At 35.1% G+C, this 22196-nt stretch overlaps 1 long non-coding RNA gene across 1 annotated transcript in view; it reads left to right on the top strand.

Moving 5' to 3' along the window:
• Positions 1–1968: 1968 nt before the first annotated feature.
• LOC120323295 overlaps positions 1969–22196 on the top strand; it is a 66980-nt gene continuing 46752 nt past the window's right edge. Inside the window, exons 1-2 of the long non-coding RNA XR_005563621.1 lie at positions 1969–1989; positions 9495–9550. This is a non-coding gene — a long non-coding RNA (uncharacterized LOC120323295). The remainder of the gene's footprint in view (positions 1990–9494; positions 9551–22196) is intronic.

Here is a 22196-nt window from a genome sequence, read left to right as displayed (position 1 = left end):
AATATCTTTTTCAGGATACTGTTTCAAATGCTAGTATGAAATAGAGGAAAAAATGCCTATCATTTTGTCATGGAACCACTCTGTCTTCTTTCATTAGCTTGAATGAAGATGCTGGCATTTAAAGCAAGCTACGTCTCCAGGAGGCAATCTGCCTTCCACTTGCACTTAATATTTCCTCAAAAGTAATTTGAAATAGGCAAATAAACAATCACAAAATTTCAAGTAATTGCTGTAGTTAATTTTGACATTTCCTATTAATTATGTTTAATAAGACATAACAGGTTTCCGTTTGTTTCATTATATTTAATTTGATAAACTTTTAAACATTGGAGAGGTTTCTGAATGGAGTGCCAAGTCCTAAACATTTGAGAATGAGAGATTTCACACTTTGCATTTGTTTTTCTGACTCGCTATATATTATATTTTTTGTCTTATGAACATTATATAAGCACCAGATCTCAGCATTTTAACCATAAAATACTTACATAAGAAATGGGTCAAGCAGTTTAGGTTGACCTATGAGTATGTTTTTTTCTGGTATTACATTTCTTACCCAAAGCCTGTTTAAGTCAAAAGATTCTTACTGACAAGGCTATTTTGGAGATGAGCTAAATGTAAACCTGTCTCATTCCTCAACAAGTGTTAGCATTGAAATCAGGGAGGAATTAGTCACTATTGCTGATTTTCCTAACTGTGGTGTATTTCTGCTCAGTTGTGAGAACCTGAACTTCACTAAGTAGGGTTCTTGCTTTATTTTAATGATTTGGAAGTTAACCATCACTGTTTAACAAGTCTTTATAGACTCTTTATGTGCTTATTGTAGATAAATATGCACCTCTACCATGAGATAGGAATGTAAAATGGATGGACTTATTTGGAGAAATGTAGGTGCTTAATGATTATACTTAGGTAAGACTGAATCCCACTTTTTATTTAAATTGTCATAGTTTCACTCCAAAATTAATCTCTAATTATTTCTGTAAGCATGTGTCAAAATAAGTAGCTTGTTTTGAATCTGTCAGTAAAGAATTCTTGACATAGAATGTTCAATAAGTATTAGCCACTGGAAATATTTGAATTCAAGTCTCTCCATTCCATATTGAGTGCTCTAGTTACCAGCATGCAGAGATATTTTTGTCTTTTCTTTATTTAACCTGTAATTGTTCTATACATTGAGAAACAATTTTCATAGGAGAGCACCTCATTCCAGACTAGGTTATAACCTGGTGATCAAAGCTCTTTTCATGAGATAGATGCATATTTCCTCAGTCAAAGGATGTATTGAATCTTGTCGTCTTCCATGTTAAAGGAAAACAATACCAGAATTACGCAAACTGAAAGGGAAGCAGCACTTCTTAATGTACTCAGAACTCTGGCTGCCTCAAGAAAAAGTGGTATCTGAGTAGGGTTTTGTAAGATCTAAGTTGTGTGTTTGGGAACTACACTGAAAATTAAGTGTGTGCATTTAGCACAGTGCTTCTGCTGGCTTGGTCATCTGCCTCAGGTTCAAGATTTTTTCTAAGATGTTTCCTCATCTCTGTAACTTCTCCAGGAAAGTTATCTGAATGTTTAGATTTTAAATCCAGCAGAGATTTGGTACTGGTAAGGATATTTCAGAGAGGTGACACATTTTCAGTATGTCTCACAGCTTCTGGTGATTCCTTATTTATATCTTGCTGAAGTCTTATTTCCTGTATCTGTGTTAGAATTCAAAGAAAAAATAAAAATCTAGTTCCATGCTTGATTTTCAAACATGACATTAACAAAAATTATCTCCTCAGTACGAGCTCTTTCTAATATAGCATTGAATGTGTTTATATTTCCATTCTATTGTTTATGAATAAATGCAGATAAATAGTGGTAAAACAAACTGGAATCTATTGTGAGGAGAGTGAATTACAATAGTACTACGAGCTCACTGTTAATCTTTTCTTCCTATCTTGGTATTGCAGTCTAGAATTACCATCTGGAAGGATCATGGTACAGCAGGTCGGTATATAGAATTAACAGAAAGAAATGACTGATCATTTACTTTATGATGCTGCTACGATAAATTCTCTGTCCACTGAGAGTGAGGGTTAGAACTGGAATTTTTTTTTTCTCAGATATATATGACTATAATTTCTATAATGGATTTCTTATTCTAGAGGCTTTGTTCCCTGTTTTTAAGGTCTATTAAGTAACTTTAATTTTTGCTGTTATAACCATTTTTAAAATTAGTATTTTTATTATCTCTAACCTTTCGAAGTAATATTTGCACCCATATAATTGTGGGACTAGATATATTTGACTACTAATTTAATTTTTCCTTGTTTAGAGGCCTAGCAAATAGAAAAATCTGTGTTAATTTTGAATTTTATATATAACTGTCTGTTCGTCCTTCCTTTCTCTGAAGCCGGTCATGGACAGCTTAAATATGTGTAGCAAATTATTTATACAGAGGACTAGTACTATGACTTTGGCTAATTCCCATTTGTCTGCTAAATGGAAAGAATAATTGGGCAACTTGATAAAGTATTATTTACCACTGAGGACAAAATTTTGCCTCTCTGGGGTAAACAAATCATTAGGCTGACTTGAAAAGCATCTCTTTTATTTGTAAAACCTGAATGGTGGTCTCCTGTATAAATAAATGAATGACCTTCTAGAAGCAAGCATATATCACCAACTTGTGTCAAAGCTCATGTGTATGCTGTGTCAGTGTATGTCTTATTTATTGATTGATACAAGATGATGGAAAGCTAATAGCTGACTTTGTGTTATGGCACTTTTCAGTATGAAGTTACTGATTCGTGTTGATTAAAAGAAACATTAATTTAGCAATCCCAGCTTTATAGAATTGCTAGTTTTCCATGAGTTACAGATTTTTTTCCCAAGATTTCAGCTATTCACTTTCTCAGCATACCTTGTCATTTGGTACTCATCTGCAGGATACCCATTTTTTTTGTCTCATTCTGCACTGAATTCTGCTGAATGTGTAATTCTTTTAAATGTGCTGGCATACATAGACTATTACTATGTTTATTTGGTGCACAACTGCTTGTTAAGTCATGGTAACCGAGTTACATGTCCTCAGTTTCTTTAACAATTGTCTTTTAATCAATCCATGGTTCCAGATTTTTGAAAGTGGGATAGTTATTTTGCAGGAGTGAAGCAGGGAGTGGTATTGCTATGTTTTTGTCATGTGTCTAGTGTGAAGGGAGTTTTTTCCAGTGTAAGGGAAGTACTTCTTGGGTGCTGCTAGAATACAACTGGAAGCAGTATTTTTGTCCTGGATCACATATATTTATTTTTTACTTATACAACATACTATGGAGATGAGTGTATGGAATCCATAATGTAAAGACAGAGATAGTGCAGGAAGGAGGATGTATGCTTGCAACTTCTGTCTGGAAAATATAAAAGGAAGATAATAAATACTGAATACTCTTAGCACAGTGTAAAGAAGTAAATAGGGTTAGCAAAATTTTTCTTTTGTAATCCCTTTAGATAAGCAGAATATTTTACTCAGTTGGATCCCTAAATTCAGCTTCTATTACATCTGAGGATTTTTTAGATGTTGACAGATATTTTTAGCAAACTTGTGTATATAATTTCACACATCACCAGCATATTAAAACCACTGAATGATGGGCAAACTGGTATAAGAAGCATAATAAACGTTTTGCAAACTAGATGATCTCCTGATATAGAACAGTTATTTCAGGTAATAACATAAAACTTATAAGGAGGAATTTTCTAATTATTATCCAACTGTAGTAACATTTCAGGTACTTTCCAAACATGATTTTATGGTGATGCATGAAAAGGGAAGGCGGCACACAAGAGAATAACAGTCTGAGGCAAACTGACATACAAAGGGAATAACTGATCTCCTTTGGACATTGCAGATTAATGCATTTAGAAGAAAAAAAAAAGATGGATTACATTTCATCTTTGAAAAGATTTGACAAGCTGAATATACAGGAGCCATATAGTATTTGTAATTGCAAAAAATCATATCATTTATAAACATTTAAGTCTTGAACATACAATCAACTTGGATAATAACCTAGTGAGAACATGTCTTTTTATTGTTTCTGTCTGATATACAGCTGTAAAATTGGCCCAAAAATGCTATTTATCAGACATGAAAATATTCATATGAAAACTAATGAATGAAGCATATAGTGTAGACAGCACATTCAGCATGAAAATGAAACATTTTTTTCCTTCTGAGATTCTCAGGAAGTGGAAGATGTGAATGGAAATGTCATGCTTCCATAATGCTAACATAATTAGCATAATTGCCTAGGATAACTATGTTTTTGAATATCTGTATTCCTCAAAGGTTTTTAAAGCGCAGGGAAGTTGAAAACAGGGTTTAAAATGTCTTGAGAGTGTTTGCAGTGGTCAACACAAGTTATGTGACTGAATATTTGGTATCTCTGATTGAATTTGCAGTTACTGGTCTGTGTCTAACAGCCACATCAGTTTATTCAACTGCTGATGTGTATGTCTGGTATTATGGACTACCGCAAATTAGATGAATCTCGAGTTTTAAGGCTAACATGACTTAGAGCACTTCCGTTTATGACTTCAAAATCTTCTTAGCATTAATCTTTCCAGACAAATATTCTCTTAGTTAGCTGATGTAACAATGCTGCCTGGTCTTTCTATTTCACCGAGGCCTACTCACCGTGAGGTCTGTAGACATTTTCCATTCAGTGTGAGGGTGAAGCTTAATCTATGCTTTTTGATTATATGGCCCATGGAAGTACTGTCGTGATTTGTCACATAAACCCTGACTCCGTAGAAAGCATTACAGTCCTTTATGCTCCTACCAGATATTCTGTACATACTTTTCTGGAAACTAATGAAATAATGTAAATAAAAAAGATATCATCAATCCTAGAAATCTGTGTTTAATCATTTGATGCTCTTTCAGTTTATGAATCTGAAAGATCCTTGTGATGTCACTAAATTAATTTTTCTTGTTTCTTGTTCTTCAGCTGAACAATTCCAGGTACGAAGCAAAAAACAAACAAACAAACAAACAAACAAAACAAAACCCCCAAACCAATAAAACCTGGGATTTTGTATTCTGTGCATGTTTTGAAAACATGAGTTACTTCCAGAACTCCTTTCTGGGAAGCTGTATAGTATTATTACTACTGTGTGGAGTACGACATTAAAACCTAAGTATACACTTTCTCACATGGAAATTGCTAAACTTCTTAGCAGGTGATAGTTTTGACCTCAGGGAATTGGTAGCCTGAAATCCCCTTCAATAGATTATTACATCTAATGGAATGAAGTTTGAATAAAAGAAGTTCCTCAGCATTCTCTAGTGGTAGACTTGTGGCAGAAGTTGAACCTATTAATTTGGTGACACTTTACCTTGGCAAAAGAGGAGCTGAGATACATCTATATAGTCAAATACACACAATCTGAAAGTGGATTCACTTATATTTCAAGATGTTGGGATGCAAGCCAGTTTTCTTCTGGCAGCCATGTGGGACTGTACAAAGCCTGAGCTAAGTAATTCATCTTTGCATTGTGACCATGTAGTCGTGTCTACAAAGAGATGGGCTTGTTTACAGGGGAACAGATTGTACCCAGGTAGTAACTAACTCCAGCTAGTATCAAAGGAATTTCATATTTGACACTGAGTATTGTATGTGGCACAGAATAAGTGCTCTAAAGAAATTAATCTCCTTGGCAGTTCATCATTGAAAAACTGTTCCTGTGTGTTTTTAGATCACTGCATACTTTACCACTATTATAGGAATCTGCTGTATCATTAATCATATATAAAGTTATTTTCCTGGAGCCTTGGCTGTATTAAAGTAATGAAAATACCTGGTAAAATATGAACACATCATCCATTACTGAGGTGTTGTGACATCATTTGATGCTATTTTTTTCCTAGTAGGGCATAGAGTAATTCACTTTCGTCTGAGATTGCATCCAAACTTTTCAGTACTGTAGGCCTAAAATGAGGCAGCCTGTGTACCAGGTCTTACATCAGATTTGTTCAGCCCATGGATGTTGTATAATCTTTTAGAGATCCCATATGCATGTAGATATTTAATTTAGAGATTATAAAAGCTTTATTTAATAGATTCAGGTTATTTTAAATTTGACATCTTAGTTCATTACAATATCATTATCCTAGTAACATTATACTGGCCTAAATATAGGTATATAGGTTATAGATTTTTCTTAAAAATTAAATTCTGGGTAGTTCAATTTACTCTTAAACTGTCTTACAGTGTTATGCCACTAGTATCATGTGCTTACTGGTGTTCCTACTGAGTGTCTTCTGCCACTGAAGAAAGAGTGTAAGTCTTAGGCAGCGCTATGTGTTCCCCAACACTCAACCTCACCCACCTCCCCAGGGGAGCTGCTTCCTTCCACCTATCAGAACCACACACCTCCATATAGGGCTCAAGGCGCTTGGTGAGTGGAACTGAAATGAAGTTGGACTATTGTATTGTGTCTAAGTTAGGAGAAAAGGTAGGAGTTTATTGAGAGAAGTTTATAGAGGGGAGAAGTATTTTATTTATTGTTATGACTTGCATTACCTTTAATTCCTCTCCTTCTAAATGTGATCATCTTAGATTTCCAGCAGGCTTGTAAGTGGTGTGGTGTGGTAGTTAAAGTATGTGGCTTCTTACCCCTGTTGTGTTGGAATATTACCCTACTGCCCACAGAATGCTAGGTAAGGGAGAAGGGTGAGTAATGAACAGTACAGAGTTAACAGTTTCCAAAGAAAAGAGACAACATAGTGATAAAGGAAATAATTCGACTGCTGCTTAGTGAGTCTAATGCTACCCCTGGAAATGCATATTTATGACTAATGTGTAAATGAAACAGCCATCATTGGCTCTGACTAGGTGTAAAGCTGGCAAAAATACACTACTCTTGAATGGAAACATCAAGAGGAATGCTATTTTTATAGTGATTTACTGGAAAATTCCTTGAAGAAAAACAATTCTTTTGCATAGAACATTTGATGCTAATGCCACAAGAATTTTTTTAGCTGTGGAGTTTCCATCGAGGTAACTCTCTAAAATTTAAAAAACTCTCTTAAATACTTTCCTTTCAGTTACATGTAGACAGCCCAAATATGGCACAGGAGATTATTTTGATTTTATTAATAACTCTAAATAATACTCAGAGAAGAGGAAGGATAAATCTCAAGGCTAAGCAAACATTATTGCAGTGAAAGATATTGCAAGGCAGAAAAGAGTGTGAGGTAGGATGCCAAAGACAAATACTTCACAGAATGATTATTCTTTAAGCAGATGGTGCATAGAGAACTAGACTGATTTTTGTGGTACCGTAAGTATTGAACAGCACATGTTGTTCTAAGGATGAAGACATTTGCCATCCCCAAAATTAAGGGGGAAATGTGTCATGCTATAACTATTGAGCTGTCTGAGTTATTTTTAACTCAGTTTATTAAGAAAAGATGGGCACAAACCACAGCAATAAATCTTTAGGATACATACATCCAAGGCTCATTTGCATTCAAGGTCATAACAAAGTTCAGCAAAAAATGCAGATTTCAGCAGAACAGTTCTTCATGTATCATTGATTGCTGTGTTTCTTTCCTTTTTTAGGCAGCACTAAAGAATAATGATGATTATTATATCATGGTGGATATGATGTCCATATTTGTCTTTCAGTATTTGTCACATGCCCACTTGTAGCTTTCTAGTTAGAGTGGAGAACATTCAATACTGAACTTCACAAATTTATTAAAAAAAACAAAGTAGCTGTTGAGTCATAAAGAATATTCATTCTGAGAAGGCATTCACACGGCTTGATTTTTTACGTTCAACAAAAATGCCTTGTACAGAACCTTATCTTCCTGTGTCATGAATGAGAAAAATTATTTTATTTGTGATTATAGTTTAGGACTTGGGAGCTTGTCCTGTATCTGACTCTGGTGTGCATCTTCACTAGATTCATATTATATTTCAGTGATCTGATTTCTGTGGCAAAATCAAAGTATTAAAGTAGTCTTCAGCTCATATAGGACATTAACTTTCTCCATTAATTTTATGTGGAGACAAGCATCCCGCCTTAGTCATTTAATTTAGGTTTTAAGGTTAATCAGTTAGACATTTAGGTACCCTCTGAGCAGTAGTTATCCATATCACAAATCTGGATAATTTAATTTATGTGTGATTTTAGATGGCATAATTTTATGTCTTTTTATAGCTCAATCAGAGGATAAATGGCAGTTATGTAGGCATACTAAAAAGTAAAATTTGAAATATACCAAGTCTTTGATGAAAGCTAGAGTGAATTTCATGGTTTATTGAAACAAATTGGCTTATTTTAACATGAAAACACTAATTTAAAACAAAATCTATTTAGTGTTTTCCCATTTAGTCTTTCTATCTTAAATATCTTGTGGCTAATAATTTGTTTTCTCTCTGGAGTGCATCATTGTGGTCCTTTTGCTTACTGATGCCACTTCTGTTGTGTGATAACTGCACTGTGTCTCCTTTAATTTTATTTTTATGTCTGGCAGTATGTAGCTTTTGTGTTTCTGAGATTCTAGTCCTTGGATAACATGGTTAGAGTGGATGAGAGAATTATTCTTCTGAAGTCAGAGAATCATTTCCTTCATATAAGAAACAGTACTGCAGGGAGACTACTAATCTGATAGTTACTGTATATTTTTATATAAATACAGATACATTCCTCCTTGTGAAGAAATCTCAGAAGGTATGTTTATTATTGCTATCACTACTAAAAACTTCTGGAAGAAAACCAAATAATTAAAGCATCCATCAGCAATGAAATCTCTAATCATCTAGTCTCTGCATTAGATAACACTGACTGAAGGACACAAGACAGTGTATGAGGCTAAGTCACTCTAACTCTACTCTTATAAAAATAAAATGAAAAAACAGGAAATTTAAGCAAAAGCATTGTATGAAATATGAGTAAATGTTTTGTGAAACAGGGAATATAAATATAAAGTTCTTAATAATAAACCAGGAAATAATACTGGCCAGTTAAACAGAAATGAAAATTTTCTTTTGTCTTTTTTTTTTTGTATTCAGTTAAAGTTAAAATCCATGTAAAGCAAACCCTAAAGGCAATTTCATTTAATTCCTTCAACAAGTTTTACTTTAAAAGAAGATTCTTACAAATCCTTTGAGTCTCTCTCTCTGCAGTGCCAGAAAGATATAATGTATATAATGTGAACAAAGACAGGCGAGGATGTGGTGTGTCAAATGAACCTGTCTCTTAAGTATGCTTGTGCATCTCTAAAATTGCTTTTTTTCTCTCTGAAAGACTGATGATATATTTTGCATATGAAATATTTTCCTGCCAGTGGTATTTTGCCAAAATAAAAATTTCCCAGGAAAAGTGGTACTTTTTTCAGGAAATTTCTGTTTAGTTCTGGGTCAGTTCAACTTTAATCTCCCTATTGCCTGAGTCACTTTCTTCTTTGGTCTTTCATGCTTGTTGCATTATATGGAAAGCAGAGGACCCAGATGTACCACAAAACATGTGCCCAATTGTGTCCTGCCTCCATATTTGGGTAAGTGAGAAAGATTGCTACCGTCACGACAGTTTGGTTTCCATGGACAGAACATCTACGCATGAAGATTACACAGAAGCATGAGGTGCTTGAACTGGACCCCTGATGAACCCAATGTTATGCTGCAACAAACATGCCTTTACCCTTAACAGCCTCTTAATATTTACCTTTGCATCTGTACATTTAAGAAGGGGCAGTACAGGGGCTGATGATTAGCCTGCCACCACATATAAGCATGACCTTGCATGGCTTTCATATTACTTACTTGGGTAGAAATAGCAGTGAAGATTGCTGAGGATTGCTTGTGCAAACTAGCAAATATAGGGTCTCTGGAGCACTGTTGCCGCTTCATTGCTATTATCTCTGCTACATAGATGGAAGCTGCTTTGAGTATGTCTGTGTCTTTTGTAGTTATGTGCCAAATTTTTCCATAGCCAAACTTTACTCTCATCTGTATTTGATATATTATTTTAGTACAGAGTGACTCAAAACCTTTAGTCTCTTTTTCTTCCTTCCTTCTCTACCAGCGATGCAAATGATTTTCCCTTAAAAAGAAGGAAACCGTGATTTTACATTGCACTACAGCCTAACTAATAAATCTTCTGGAAAGTACAGCAGCAATCTTAAGTGCTTATAAACCAAACTGCACCTAAGGTGGCACCGTACAGAGCCAAGTTGGAAAGTCTTAACGTCTGCAGTTTGGATAAACTAGGCAGGGATATTTCAGAACTGATTGTATTTTGACTTTTGCAGCTGTAACAACTTAACCACTCAGTATAAGTCATAATGCTGCAACACTTACTCCACTATATGGGTTGAAACAGTCCCTTGTTGCATAGAACGGGTGAACCGTGCCCTTTGAAAGTGTGAATTGGAAGCATTATTAGATGATGTCACTTAATTTTCCCTTGCTTTACAACTTAACTATTACTCATGAACTAGTCAGGGTATATTTTTTTTTAACATGTATTTTATGTCAGCTTAAAATGTGTAGAATTAAATACATTGAACAGAAGTCTAGCACTTTTACTGATACGTTCATTCATTCCTCACTGTTCAGCAGGCAGAAATGTTGTGGTTATTAGACTTATTTAATAATTTAAGCACCTCACAGAGCTGAAACTGGGTAAAGGTGAATATACTGAAGACACAGTTCAAAAAAACAAAAACCCCAAACAATCTACTACTACTTCTTTGAAGTGACTGAACACTGAAGTGTATAATTTTTAGCAATAAAAGCCTCTAGACATCTTGCTGTTTTTGTGAAACTCTCAAGTTGCCTTGGGTTAAGTCATTTAGCACTTATCTCCCAAATAAACCCACTTAAAATGTAGATGCTCCTGCTTCTGTATATAAACATGTATTCATACACACACTCACATATATATCTATAATTATTCATCAGATGAAAAAAATAAATGATCTTTATAGCAGAGACCAGATACAGAGCTCTTCCTTTACAGCTAAGAATGCCACAGCCAATATATAGTCATGTGGAGTCTTGGTCCATCATTGCATTGTAGCAAATCTTGATCTCTGTTTTACAGAGTGGTGTGGTGAATACTCCCTGTAGAAGGCTCACTACTAGGATATCCATGTGGAGAAAAGGATTCAAATTATCTGATGATGAAAATAATTAGAACAAGAGAGTACATTTTAAATATCTCTGGGAACAAATACTTTATCAGAATTGTATGCACAAATAGCCTATCTCTGTTGGAAGCTTATTGACATAAAAGTTGTTTTGCCTTGGTTTGAAAAAAGTGGAACCAATAAATAAGATATTTTTATAAAGAAGATTACAGGAAAATCCTAGCCATGTGGGAAAAAGCTCTATGACAATGAAAGAAGAAACTTAGTAAAGTGCTACTGTCTTTCTCTCAAATGTCTGTTCAACAGATCAGTGCAGTTAATTACCAAAGGCTTCAAATGGGATGATAAACAAGGAAGTATATGGCCCACAAACATAATTAGGTAAGTTTAAGTGTGCTTATGCTAAGTTTAGGCTAATATATGAGCACTATTTTATGATTGTCTGGACTGTTAAGTTTTCTCTGTGGTCCTTGACATGGTAGTGGCCTAAGTGAAACATGTAACACCCAGGCATTACACAATAAATATTCAAGGTGTAACTGCTTTGTTTTGGGTCTAGGCAGGTAAGAGAGTTTCCTACACCACTTGTCATCAGGACCAGAGCACAGTCACCAGAATATTTTATTTTAAATGTGGATATTACTTCTGTGACCCTGAATTGAAGGCAATGATTTTTAAAAAAATTATTGATCAAGTAAAATTATATTTAGTATATAAGTGTATATAAACATTCTTAGGTCACAAAAACCCCATGCTGTGCTACAGACTTGGGGCAGACTGCCTGAAAAATGGCCCAGTATAAGGGGACCTTGGGGTGCTGGTTGACAGCCAGCTGAACATGAGTAAGCAGTGTGCCCAGGTAGCTAAGGAGGCCAATGGCATCTGCTTGTGGCCAGCAGGACCAGGACAGTGATTGTCCCCCTGGACTTGGCACTGGCGAGGCCACACCTTGAATCCTCTGTTCAGTTTTGGGCCTCTCACTACAAGAAAGACATTGAGGTGCTGGAGCATGTCCAGAGAAGGGCAATGGAGCTGGTGAAGGGTCTACATAGTAAGTCATATGAGGAGTGGAAAATATTCCCACCTGAGGAAGCTGGGAATATTTACCCTGGAGAAAAGGAGACTCAGGGGGGATCTTATTACTCTCTACATCTTCCTGAAAGGAGACTGTAGTGAGCTGGGGGTCAGCCTCTTCCAACAAACAATAGGACAGGACGAAATGACCTCATGGAGTGCCGGGAGAAATTTAGATTGGATATTATGAAAAATTTCTTCACAGGAAGGGTGTTCAGGGATCAGAACAGGCTGCCCAGGGAGCTGGTTGAGTCACCATCCCTGGAGGTGTTTAAAAGATGAGTAGATGTGGCGCTGAGACATCGTTTAGTGGTGGACTTGGCACTGCTGGGTCATCTAGTTGGACTAGATGATCTTAAAGGTCTTTTCCAGCCTAAATGATTCTGTGTTTCTATATTTAAATGTATAAAGAACAGATTCAGGTTGTAAAGTCAAGTACTCAAAAGTTAGACAAAGTGTATTTATTGTGGTTATAAACCCTGGAGAGTGGGGGGTTTTCTGTTTGAAGTGTTTCAAAAAATGATCAGTTTCAGTAGCATTTGCAGTCTTGCAAATGAATATCCTTGCAAGTGAAAAATGAACTCTCAAGTAATTCTGGTTTTGTTTTCAAAATAGAAGAATTCCATTTTAAGATTTGAAATAACTTGCAATTCTAAGTCAATGAAAGCATTATTAAAATGGAAGAAAACAACCCTCTGAGTTGAAACTCTTTGTTGGCTCTTTTATGAAATATTTTTATCAGTTAAATTCCATTTCTTATTTTTGGGTAAAGCCTACAATTAGTTGTCATGTCTAAAAGGCTGACCTCCAGTGCCTGGCCTAGAAGCACATAAAAATTTTGTGGCAGACTGGGGAATAAATGTCTGATTTTGTAGGGTGTTTTTCTTTTGCTTAACTCTTCAGACCCTCCTTTTTGTATCTGCAAGATTGTGTCTGAGTCACGACACTATAACAAAAAGTACCATACAATAAATAATTAAAACATCCTAGGAAGAATGCCTTTTTTCTGTATTTTTGGTACTATGTCATACCTAGTTGTAGGTGACATGCTATTATTTAAACAAACAGTCCTCAGAAAGGCTGTGATTGAAGTGTAATTTAGGACCAGTGGTGTAAGTACAGTAATAGTCATCTGGTTAGACAACAATTTCAGGAGACTAACTTACCCTTTTTCAGCCTACCTTTGTCCACTGTAGGCACGGTGAATACAGTGGTCAAAGAAAGCTTTTCAAGTAGATGGTAGATATTTCCTATGTGCTACCTCCAAGAATGAGATGCGGGATAGGACAGACTTGTTTGAAAATTTACCAAGTACACACTGAAAGTTAGTTTTATGAGCTGTTTGAAAACAGGAGTCACCCAGCAGGAGTGAATAAAAGATGGTAAGTAAGGTGGTGGGGCCACAGATGGTTTTTAAAGTGAAAGCAAGTAGCTTGTGCAATTTTCATAGAGAAACCAGAGCCCATATATTAACCAGCTGCAAGATACTACGTAAACAGGTTGAAATATGCTCGTAAAAGAGGTCTTAGAAATTAAGGAGGCACAGGTGCTGGTGTTTTTGCCCCACTTACTTATTAAATAGTTATTAGATATCAGCAAAGAGTTTGTTATTATTATTTGTCTAACATAAGAGATGTGCAAATCAATATTGTAATTGGTACAGTCCTGAAAGACAAGGCTTTGATGATGTCAACCTCAGTCAAGAGAGGAAGGAGAAATGAAAGCTTATGGAAGGAATTCTGATTTGTTTTTGTTGATGAATATACACTTGTGGGGAGATATCAGAAGAAAGAAATTGGTGTTTGTGTAGAAAGCAATAAGGCTGACTACATCTGCCAATATCTGACTTTGTCGCTTCTGGAGGAGATTATTTAGGTAAGTCTGTGGAGAGGGAAGAGTGATGAGTTGAGAGACCCATAGTACATTCATAAAATGTTGAAGGAATGCATTTTCATGGAAAAGGTTTCTAAAGAGGACAGCTGATGAGAACAAGTGGCTAACAAAACTTCAAGATTACTTACTGAACCGGAGACACTTTAGGAGCATAATGTATTTTAGGGGTAGTTTTAGCTAAGAAGAGATAATCGGTCATTTGGATATGAACAGATTTAATCTGCGAAATCAAAGAGAGAAGATGAACTGGAGAAATGGTAGGTGGAAGAAGGGATCTTCTAACAGTGACTGTAAGCTGAACATTGAACGCTTAAAAAAATATAATGAAGATGGGCTGGTAACTGCAAGGGAAATAGGCAAGAATCGAGGTTTGTAAGGATAAGTGGTTTTTTGCATCCTTAATTTGACAAAGAAGAGACAGAGAGAAGGAGAAGACAGAGAAAAAAAAAAACAGAGGGAACAAATATGAATGAGAGGAGACTCAGGTAATGCTTGAGATGGGAGGAGATAAACTTTCAAATGTATAGAATGTGGTTATGATTCTATAAGGGATAGGAAGAAAGTAAAGCATGTTTTGTAGACTGGGAAAGTGTTACCATCATTCTGCCACTTTTCTCTTTAAAAAAATTTAGCTATATTCATTGTAGTATTATAAAAGGAAGCAGGAGAGATAGTTTGAGCAGTGAATAAAAGGTGACAAGAGGCAGCTAGAAACAGAGAAGTCATATTGTCAACTGAAAACTCCTTCAAGGATAAAGAAATGACTTAGCAACACAATTTCCCTCCTGAGCTGTGTGTCAGAGAAAGGAAGAAATACTGCTGCTGTCATGGCTGCTAAATTCAGTGCTGCCAGCAGCCCTGAAAGCCTCTTTTAGAAAACAGCAAGAGTAAGACAGAATATACATTTGCAAACAAAGTCCCTTGTAGCAAACTGTGAACACACAGTGCAAGAAATACAAAAGTATGTTGCATTATGAATCACATCAAAACAGATTATTTTGGAATTAATCAGTAACAGAGAGTTGTGATGAAACAGTAAGATAGGAAATGGCAATTTCAAAATAATAGCAGGTGCAGTAAATTAAGCTGGAAATGAGAGAATCCTAAAATCTTGTAATCGGCTTCAATTTCAGATGCTGGGCTGCAACCTGAATTTTCTGCTTGAAAAAAATGAAACCTATGAAAATAGATACAAACAACTGTAACTTCCTGCTAGGTGGAGGACAGGAAGAATGGAAGCACACTGTGCTTTATAGGAGCTCTTTTCAGTTGTGGTTAAGACTGTAAGTAATTGATAACAGGTGACCCAACTCAGCATGGACAAGCCCTAACCCTATTCTGGGAGGATTTTGATTTTTTTTTTTTTTTTTTTTACATACCTTGAATTCAGGAGTAGATTTTTAATAGCCAATTGCACAATATATCAGCAAATGTCACCAATATGGAAATTCAATTAATCCTAACACATTTGGAATAGTTACAGTAATGTTGTAGCTGCTGTAAGAACTCAGTTGGACACACGGCATTTTCTTCTCTGGCTGTCTCTCTTCCAGTATGCAAGCCTGCAGTACAGGTGGAATTACAGGCTTGGCTATGCTGTTGCAGAGCTTCTTGGCTATTTGTGCCACATGGAGGAGCTCTGTAAAAAGCCATGTTGAGGAGGCGTTGGCACCGGTATCTCAGTGGTGTAGTACACTTGCTTCAAACCTCAGGTAATTATTGTGAGTGTAAGGGTTTATGGTTTAAGAGCAGAGACTATCCTGGAAAAAAAGTGCTTAGGAAGTCAGAGCTGCACTGGTGTGATATAATCTGCATGGTGCTGGGAAAGGAAACACTTAGGCTGTGTGTTTCCCAGAGAAGCATTGGAGAGTGAAAGCTATGTCTCAATCTTAGTTTATCTGTGGTGAGAGCTAGCTTCACATCTGATTTACATGAACTGGAGGTTAGATGCTAGATACTGTTCAGTTTTGAAGGTGTTCTGGACACAAATAGTTTCCTCAAAGGGCTCATATCAGAAGCCTTCCTATTAAGTGCATGAGTGGTTTTTAACTGTTGAATGCTCTGAATATGGCTTATCTGATGGTTTGTGTGCTTCCTTAAATCACATCCTACAAGGGACCCAAACCACTTTCTTCATATTTCCTTGTATGGAAGGGCCAACATTTGGCCTCAAATTTGCCATGTCAAATTGATGTCCATATACAAAATTTTTGCCTAGAAGTAAGAAGCTGAACAAAACACAACTGTGAAAAACAGAAGAATATCATTCAGTGGCTCTTGCCAACACCGAGACTAAAATAATCCATGTCTCAACAGCAAACACATGATAGGTATATTCTATTGAGAGGTATTTATGCAATACTTCACATACAATTATACTTTAATGAGGAGACTGTTATGACTAATACATAATGTGTATGGTCTTTTAAGGCTGAAAGGTATGTCCTGAGCAAATAAAGTAGATTTATAGTTTCATAGTTGCTTTTGAGGACATATAACAAGATAAATTTGAAAGGTTAAACTATACCATCTCTCCAGATCACTAACTGGAAGAAACTGAAGAGATGTTTCAATTCAGAGGAAATTTCTGTTATTTATTTAAAATCTATAACTGTAGCTGTTACTCTGAAAAAAAATGTCAGTGCAGAAATCTTTAGTGCATTAGTTGTATTTCATAAATCACCAGGTAAATAGAATATTTCAGCTTCTGGGAAGTACAAATGTCTGCCACTAAGAAAAAAAAAATCCATTGCATAGCAAGTTACTGTACCTTTAATAAAACTAAAAAAAAAACATTTTTGAAGATCAGTATGCAAAGTAAATGTATGACTTCAGCACTGTGGTATGAGTAATGAGGAGCCAATGAAGTCTATCAACAAACTTTGATAAGGAATTGGAAGTATACTTAAGCAATTTTTAAAGATGAATTGTAGTTTTTGACATTTTGCATCCAAACATTTTAGAAATTTTGTTTTGCATTGGTATTATTGTATTCTTATTTTATTTTAAACCAGAATTTCATGTAATTCTGGAGCTTCACTGTGCTAGAAATGCTGCTATGTTAAAGTAAGAATTAAGTGCAGCTGTCAGTTTACAGCCTTTGGGTTCTGTTTGGTAAAAGCTGTGAAAAATTCATCTGTAACTTTGTGATTGCTTAAGTCCGAAGCATGAGGATTTGTACGACTAAGAGCTAAATATGTGTGTGATATGGTAGTTTTGTGAATTAAGGGGGAGTAGGTATTATTACTAATCAAAATAATTTTTCAGGACGCACAGAGTAATGCATATAGAAGAGAAAAAATAGTCTGTCTTTTTAAATTCTGTTTTCTGTGCCATATTTTTAATTTATTTGCACAATTATGAAACATCATAGTTATTAAGAATTAACAGAAACAGAGGCTGATCAAAAATCAGAGAATTCAGGAATCACAGAATGGGTCAGGTTGAAAGGGACCATAGTGGGTCATCTGTTCCAACCTCCCAGCTCAAGCAGGGTCATCCTAGAGCCCATTGCATAGGATTGCACCCAGATGGCTCTTGAATATCTCCAGTGAGAGAGATTCAGTATTCCATGAGCTGGGAATTCCTTTGTATGTGGTGGTATTTTTAGTCATTTCTGAAGCAAACTGAGAATTTGGTAACATAACAGACATCATATGCCAAATATTTCAGAGCGTATGTCACTTTCTGATGATTTCCCTAATTTCTAGGCCAAAAAACTAGTTTTGCTTCTGAAGTCAAGGCAAGTCTACACTGCAGTGGAGAACTTTAATTACTTCTTTTGTCAAACCAGCAGGGATAGGTAATAGAAGCATCAGCAGAAATTTTGGTGTGAGTTAGAAACAAGAGTGCTTGTTTCCACACTCCTCCTGGGCATCCTACAGTGAGGCTTAAACAGGTCAGTCTATTCCTGCTGACATCCCCCTGACCACAGTGCAGTCATACCTTGACAGCAGTGTGGCAATAGCAGTTCTAAATCTGATGAAGGACAAACAGCCTGCAGTATCTACTTTGGGAATCACAATAGACTCTAAGTGCCATCTTACTAAACTGAGTCATATTATTGCAAGCCCTGAAGCTCATAACAGGAAAAATAGCTATGTATTTTTGCCAATATAATTTACACTTACAAATGGTTTTTATATGTTTTTTTCTTTGTGTCTAGATTAAGCATAATCAATGCAAAATGACAATGGAATTCTTCCTAGCATGTTTGAAATTGTATGTGTTTATGAGGATATATCTCAAAGTTTTCTAATTAATTAGAGCCCAAAGAGTCTTTGTTCAGGCTGCATTTATTTTTTGCTTGTGTGGGTGTGTATGCATGTATTTTCCTTATATTGTATTTGTGCAATCTCATTTCCTTAGTGAAAGATTTTGAAGTAATAACGTTGCCAGTGTTACCATAGCAATATCGTAGACTATCAGAAATAGTATCTTGTTAAATACCACTGTAGGTTGTTACCCCTGCAGTTCCAGCATCACTGCCTTTTGCTCAGTGAATTTTCTTTCTGTTTTCTGAGAAATATGGAAGGAGTGTGACATCATACAGCGCTCACATATGAAATGGAGATGTCCATCAGTAAAGATACTTGACATGAGAGTGAAAAGTGACTAGAGATGAGCATAAAATAATAGCATCGAGTCTCAGGAAAGATGTAGGATGTACTGGTATTCTACTTTATACTGCAGTAATCTAAGAATAAATGTGTTAAGGCCAAATCAGTTATATAGGTGTTAAATGAGTAGAAGAGAAAGGAGCATATTAACAAAATCTTGTGATCCCTGCATACCAGTTGTTAGTGTATGGAATTATTATAATATTAATCAAAATCTACCAACAATGCATATACTCAAGTAGGAAGGTTTGGAAAAAAACATTAAAATATTTGGCTATTAATATTAAATAACTAGGGCTTTGTAACACTGCAGAGATACTATATGTGTATGTATCTAACTTCTTTAGCATTAATAGTGGTAGGATATTTCAGTGTGCCAAGATTCTGTTGTGTAAAATGATGCGATATGACTTCTTTTAATAAATCAACTCCTTGTCTCAGAAAATTATTTCCAAATGTAAGACTTGACATTTGAAATGTGAACTAAATTTTGTATCAGAAGATAATTGAAGGACTTGTAGTGTTCCAAGTCAACCTGCATATCCTCAAATTTGATTTAAGGTCTGTTGTGTTGTGTAGAAATCACTGGACATGAGATGAATATTATGCTGCAATGAAAAAGATGTCATAATCATAGTAGGAAAAAAACTGTCTGTGATCAATTTACATTCTGATTTCAAATTTTTTATTTTAAATATTATATATTGAAAATCATTAAGTTTCCTTAGTAGATTTTTAACTCATGTGTAAGTCTCCAAAAGTGAGGTTTCTGAGACTACCTCTTCTTTTTCTTCCCTTGCAAGCCAAATCACCTTTTCTGCAACAAAATGTGAATGTTTTTATGTTTAACATCAGGTTAAAGAAAAATCAACTACCTTAGATCTCTTGTTTCCCCATGCCTTTCTGTCTCTGAATGGTTTTTGAAAATCAACCTCTTTTCATGTTTCCTCAGGTGCTCCATAGCACAACTGTGAAAATAATGTTTTGGTTTCACTCTTTATGCAGGTCTCAAATATTTTAGTCATTTCCTGTGGACAACATGAAGGATAAAAGATGTTGGATTCTGTGACAAGACCTGGCATGACTTACAAACCCTTTTCTCCTAATCTGCAGGTGTTTGCTTTGGAAGGCAATTAGGCATCTCTATTCTTTGAAGTTTCCCAATATTTTTGGAATTTTAATATTTCTGTCTGTCTCCTTGCTGTTTGCATTTTTTCTGTTTCATAACATGAAAATATCAATATTGAAAAGGAATGGCTTCTCACATTTCTCCCTGTGGATTGATGATGATTTATCAAATATAAATGATTAACCTAATAAAGACTGGAAACTACACAAAACATGTCTCAAAATTCAAATTAATTTTTTTATATGTGTGGTTACACTGGTGTTTAATACTTCCTTTTGGTATAGGTGTTTGCAGGGTTTCTCGGAATTATTTACTATATTAACCTTCATGAAATTACTATATGTTGGTATATCTTTGACTAATAGAACTGGATTGAATTGCATATGCCACAGTTCCTTCCACTGTGGCAATTAGATATGGTTTAAACCTCAGCTGAAGTCCCATTGTTTAATCAGTGGTACATTTGAAAGCAACTATGTTGAAATAGCAATGTTGGCTTCTGGGGTAATAGTTCAGTAGTAATTACATATCTATAGTTGTATACCATGATGCTCCAACTCACTGAAATATTATCTCAGGAATAAGAGTTTATGTCCAGGAAAGATATTGTAATGTATGAAATACAACGCGGTGCCTACCAAACAAATAAGTTGTCAGATATCTCCATTAAAATCATGTGTTATTCTGTTTATCAGTAATAATGTATAATTTGCAAGCATTTACTAGCTTCTTACTCCACACAGGAGCACCATCATTATGATAAACTTACGGATATCTTTAGAAGAGTTACTAAAGTAATCTATTATCTATGTGTTTATAGAAAGAACATTTTTTCCAACTGAAATAAATTTTATATAGATCAGGATATTTTCTATAAATATCAGAGCTGATCATTTATCATTAGTTGCAATTAAATTACCAATGTATCAGAGTAGTTTTAGAACTTTACAAACGTTTCAATCAATAGTTTATGAAAAAAATCACTTTTGGAGACTTACACATGAGTTAAAAATCTACTAAGGAAACTTAATGATTTTCAATATATAATATTTAAAATAAAAAATTTGAAATCAGAATGTAAATTGATCACAGACAGTTTTTTTCCTACTATGATTATGACATCTTTTTCTATGTTGCTGATGAGCTGTACACTTTCCTTGTTGTAAAGGATGTCACATATTATGTGGTAATACTTCTGTTTTTATTGTTTAAAGAAGAGGAAACAAAGAAATTAATAGCATAGAACACATCAATTCGTACTTTAATAGAACTTTGTATTTTTACTAATAAATCAAGTCATCTTTGTAGCAAGAACTGATAAGTAGGAACACAACTGAGATCTTGAATATTTATTAATCTACACATGGATTTATTATTTTTCTTATGTTTAGAAGTAGGAAATATGCTTTAGAATTTGGATATGTCAGCATTACTTTTCTGTTTCACCCATCTAGTCTTCCCTGTGCCTGCTCTGCTATCTGAATATTCGCTTGACAAGATATATATTGATATATGTTTAAAGTGATCTGGTGTTCCTTTTGAATCCCATATTGATTAAGCTTGCTGAGTTATTTGGAATGTAAAGTGTCTCACTGACAGGTTATGGGAATGCCTGCTGTAAAAGAAACGATGACATTGCATAGATTGATTGCTCTAAATTATATGGAGCACGCAAGGTTTGTTTACAAACTCTCAGAAGGAAGATATTATAGTTTTCCCATTACAGATTGATATCAAAAGAACTCTGTGATGCTCCTATTGTGGTGTGGATTATGATTTAGTTATGTTATTGGATCATTTAGTGTGTTTGATGAGAAGTGAAAATGAGAAACCAGGAACTTGCAAATAGCATTGTACTTACAGTGTTTTGTAATTCTTGCTTAATTAGCTACAGGGCAAAACCACTCTGCTGCTGAAAAAAACCCCAGAGGATTTTAATTTTACCAAGATGATATCTAAACAATGGTTATGAGAATGGCTCTGGAAACAGGGAGTATAGCTTGTTCCTTTTTCATGTGTCATTTCTTATTAATTTTTAAAGAGGAATCTTTATTCAGTTGTTGTTTCTAAATGAGAGTTCAATATATTCCAAAGCGTTGTATACTTTAATATCCAGTATATTGCACTCCAAGGATCCCAATGCAATCAAAAAGGGAGTACTCTCTATTTTAAGAAGTCATGGCTTCATTGGGGAATTTTCTCAAATTCTCCAGTAATCTTTCTCCTGAAACAATATATTTTTCCATTAGGAACACTTTTTTTTCCCCCTAGAGATAATAATAAGTCCAGAATTACAAGGACACCAGATATTTAAAATCTACAATTCTTTGGAGGTAGT

This window comes from Pipra filicauda, unplaced genomic scaffold, assembly GCF_003945595.2.
Source record: "Pipra filicauda isolate LSUMZ 115617 unplaced genomic scaffold, ASM394559v2 scaffold22_size4397567_pilon, whole genome shotgun sequence".
NCBI lineage: Eukaryota > Metazoa > Chordata > Aves > Passeriformes > Pipridae > Pipra > Pipra filicauda.
The sequence above is the reverse complement of the archived record's forward strand: the minus strand, read 5'-3'. Positions and strand labels throughout refer to the sequence as shown.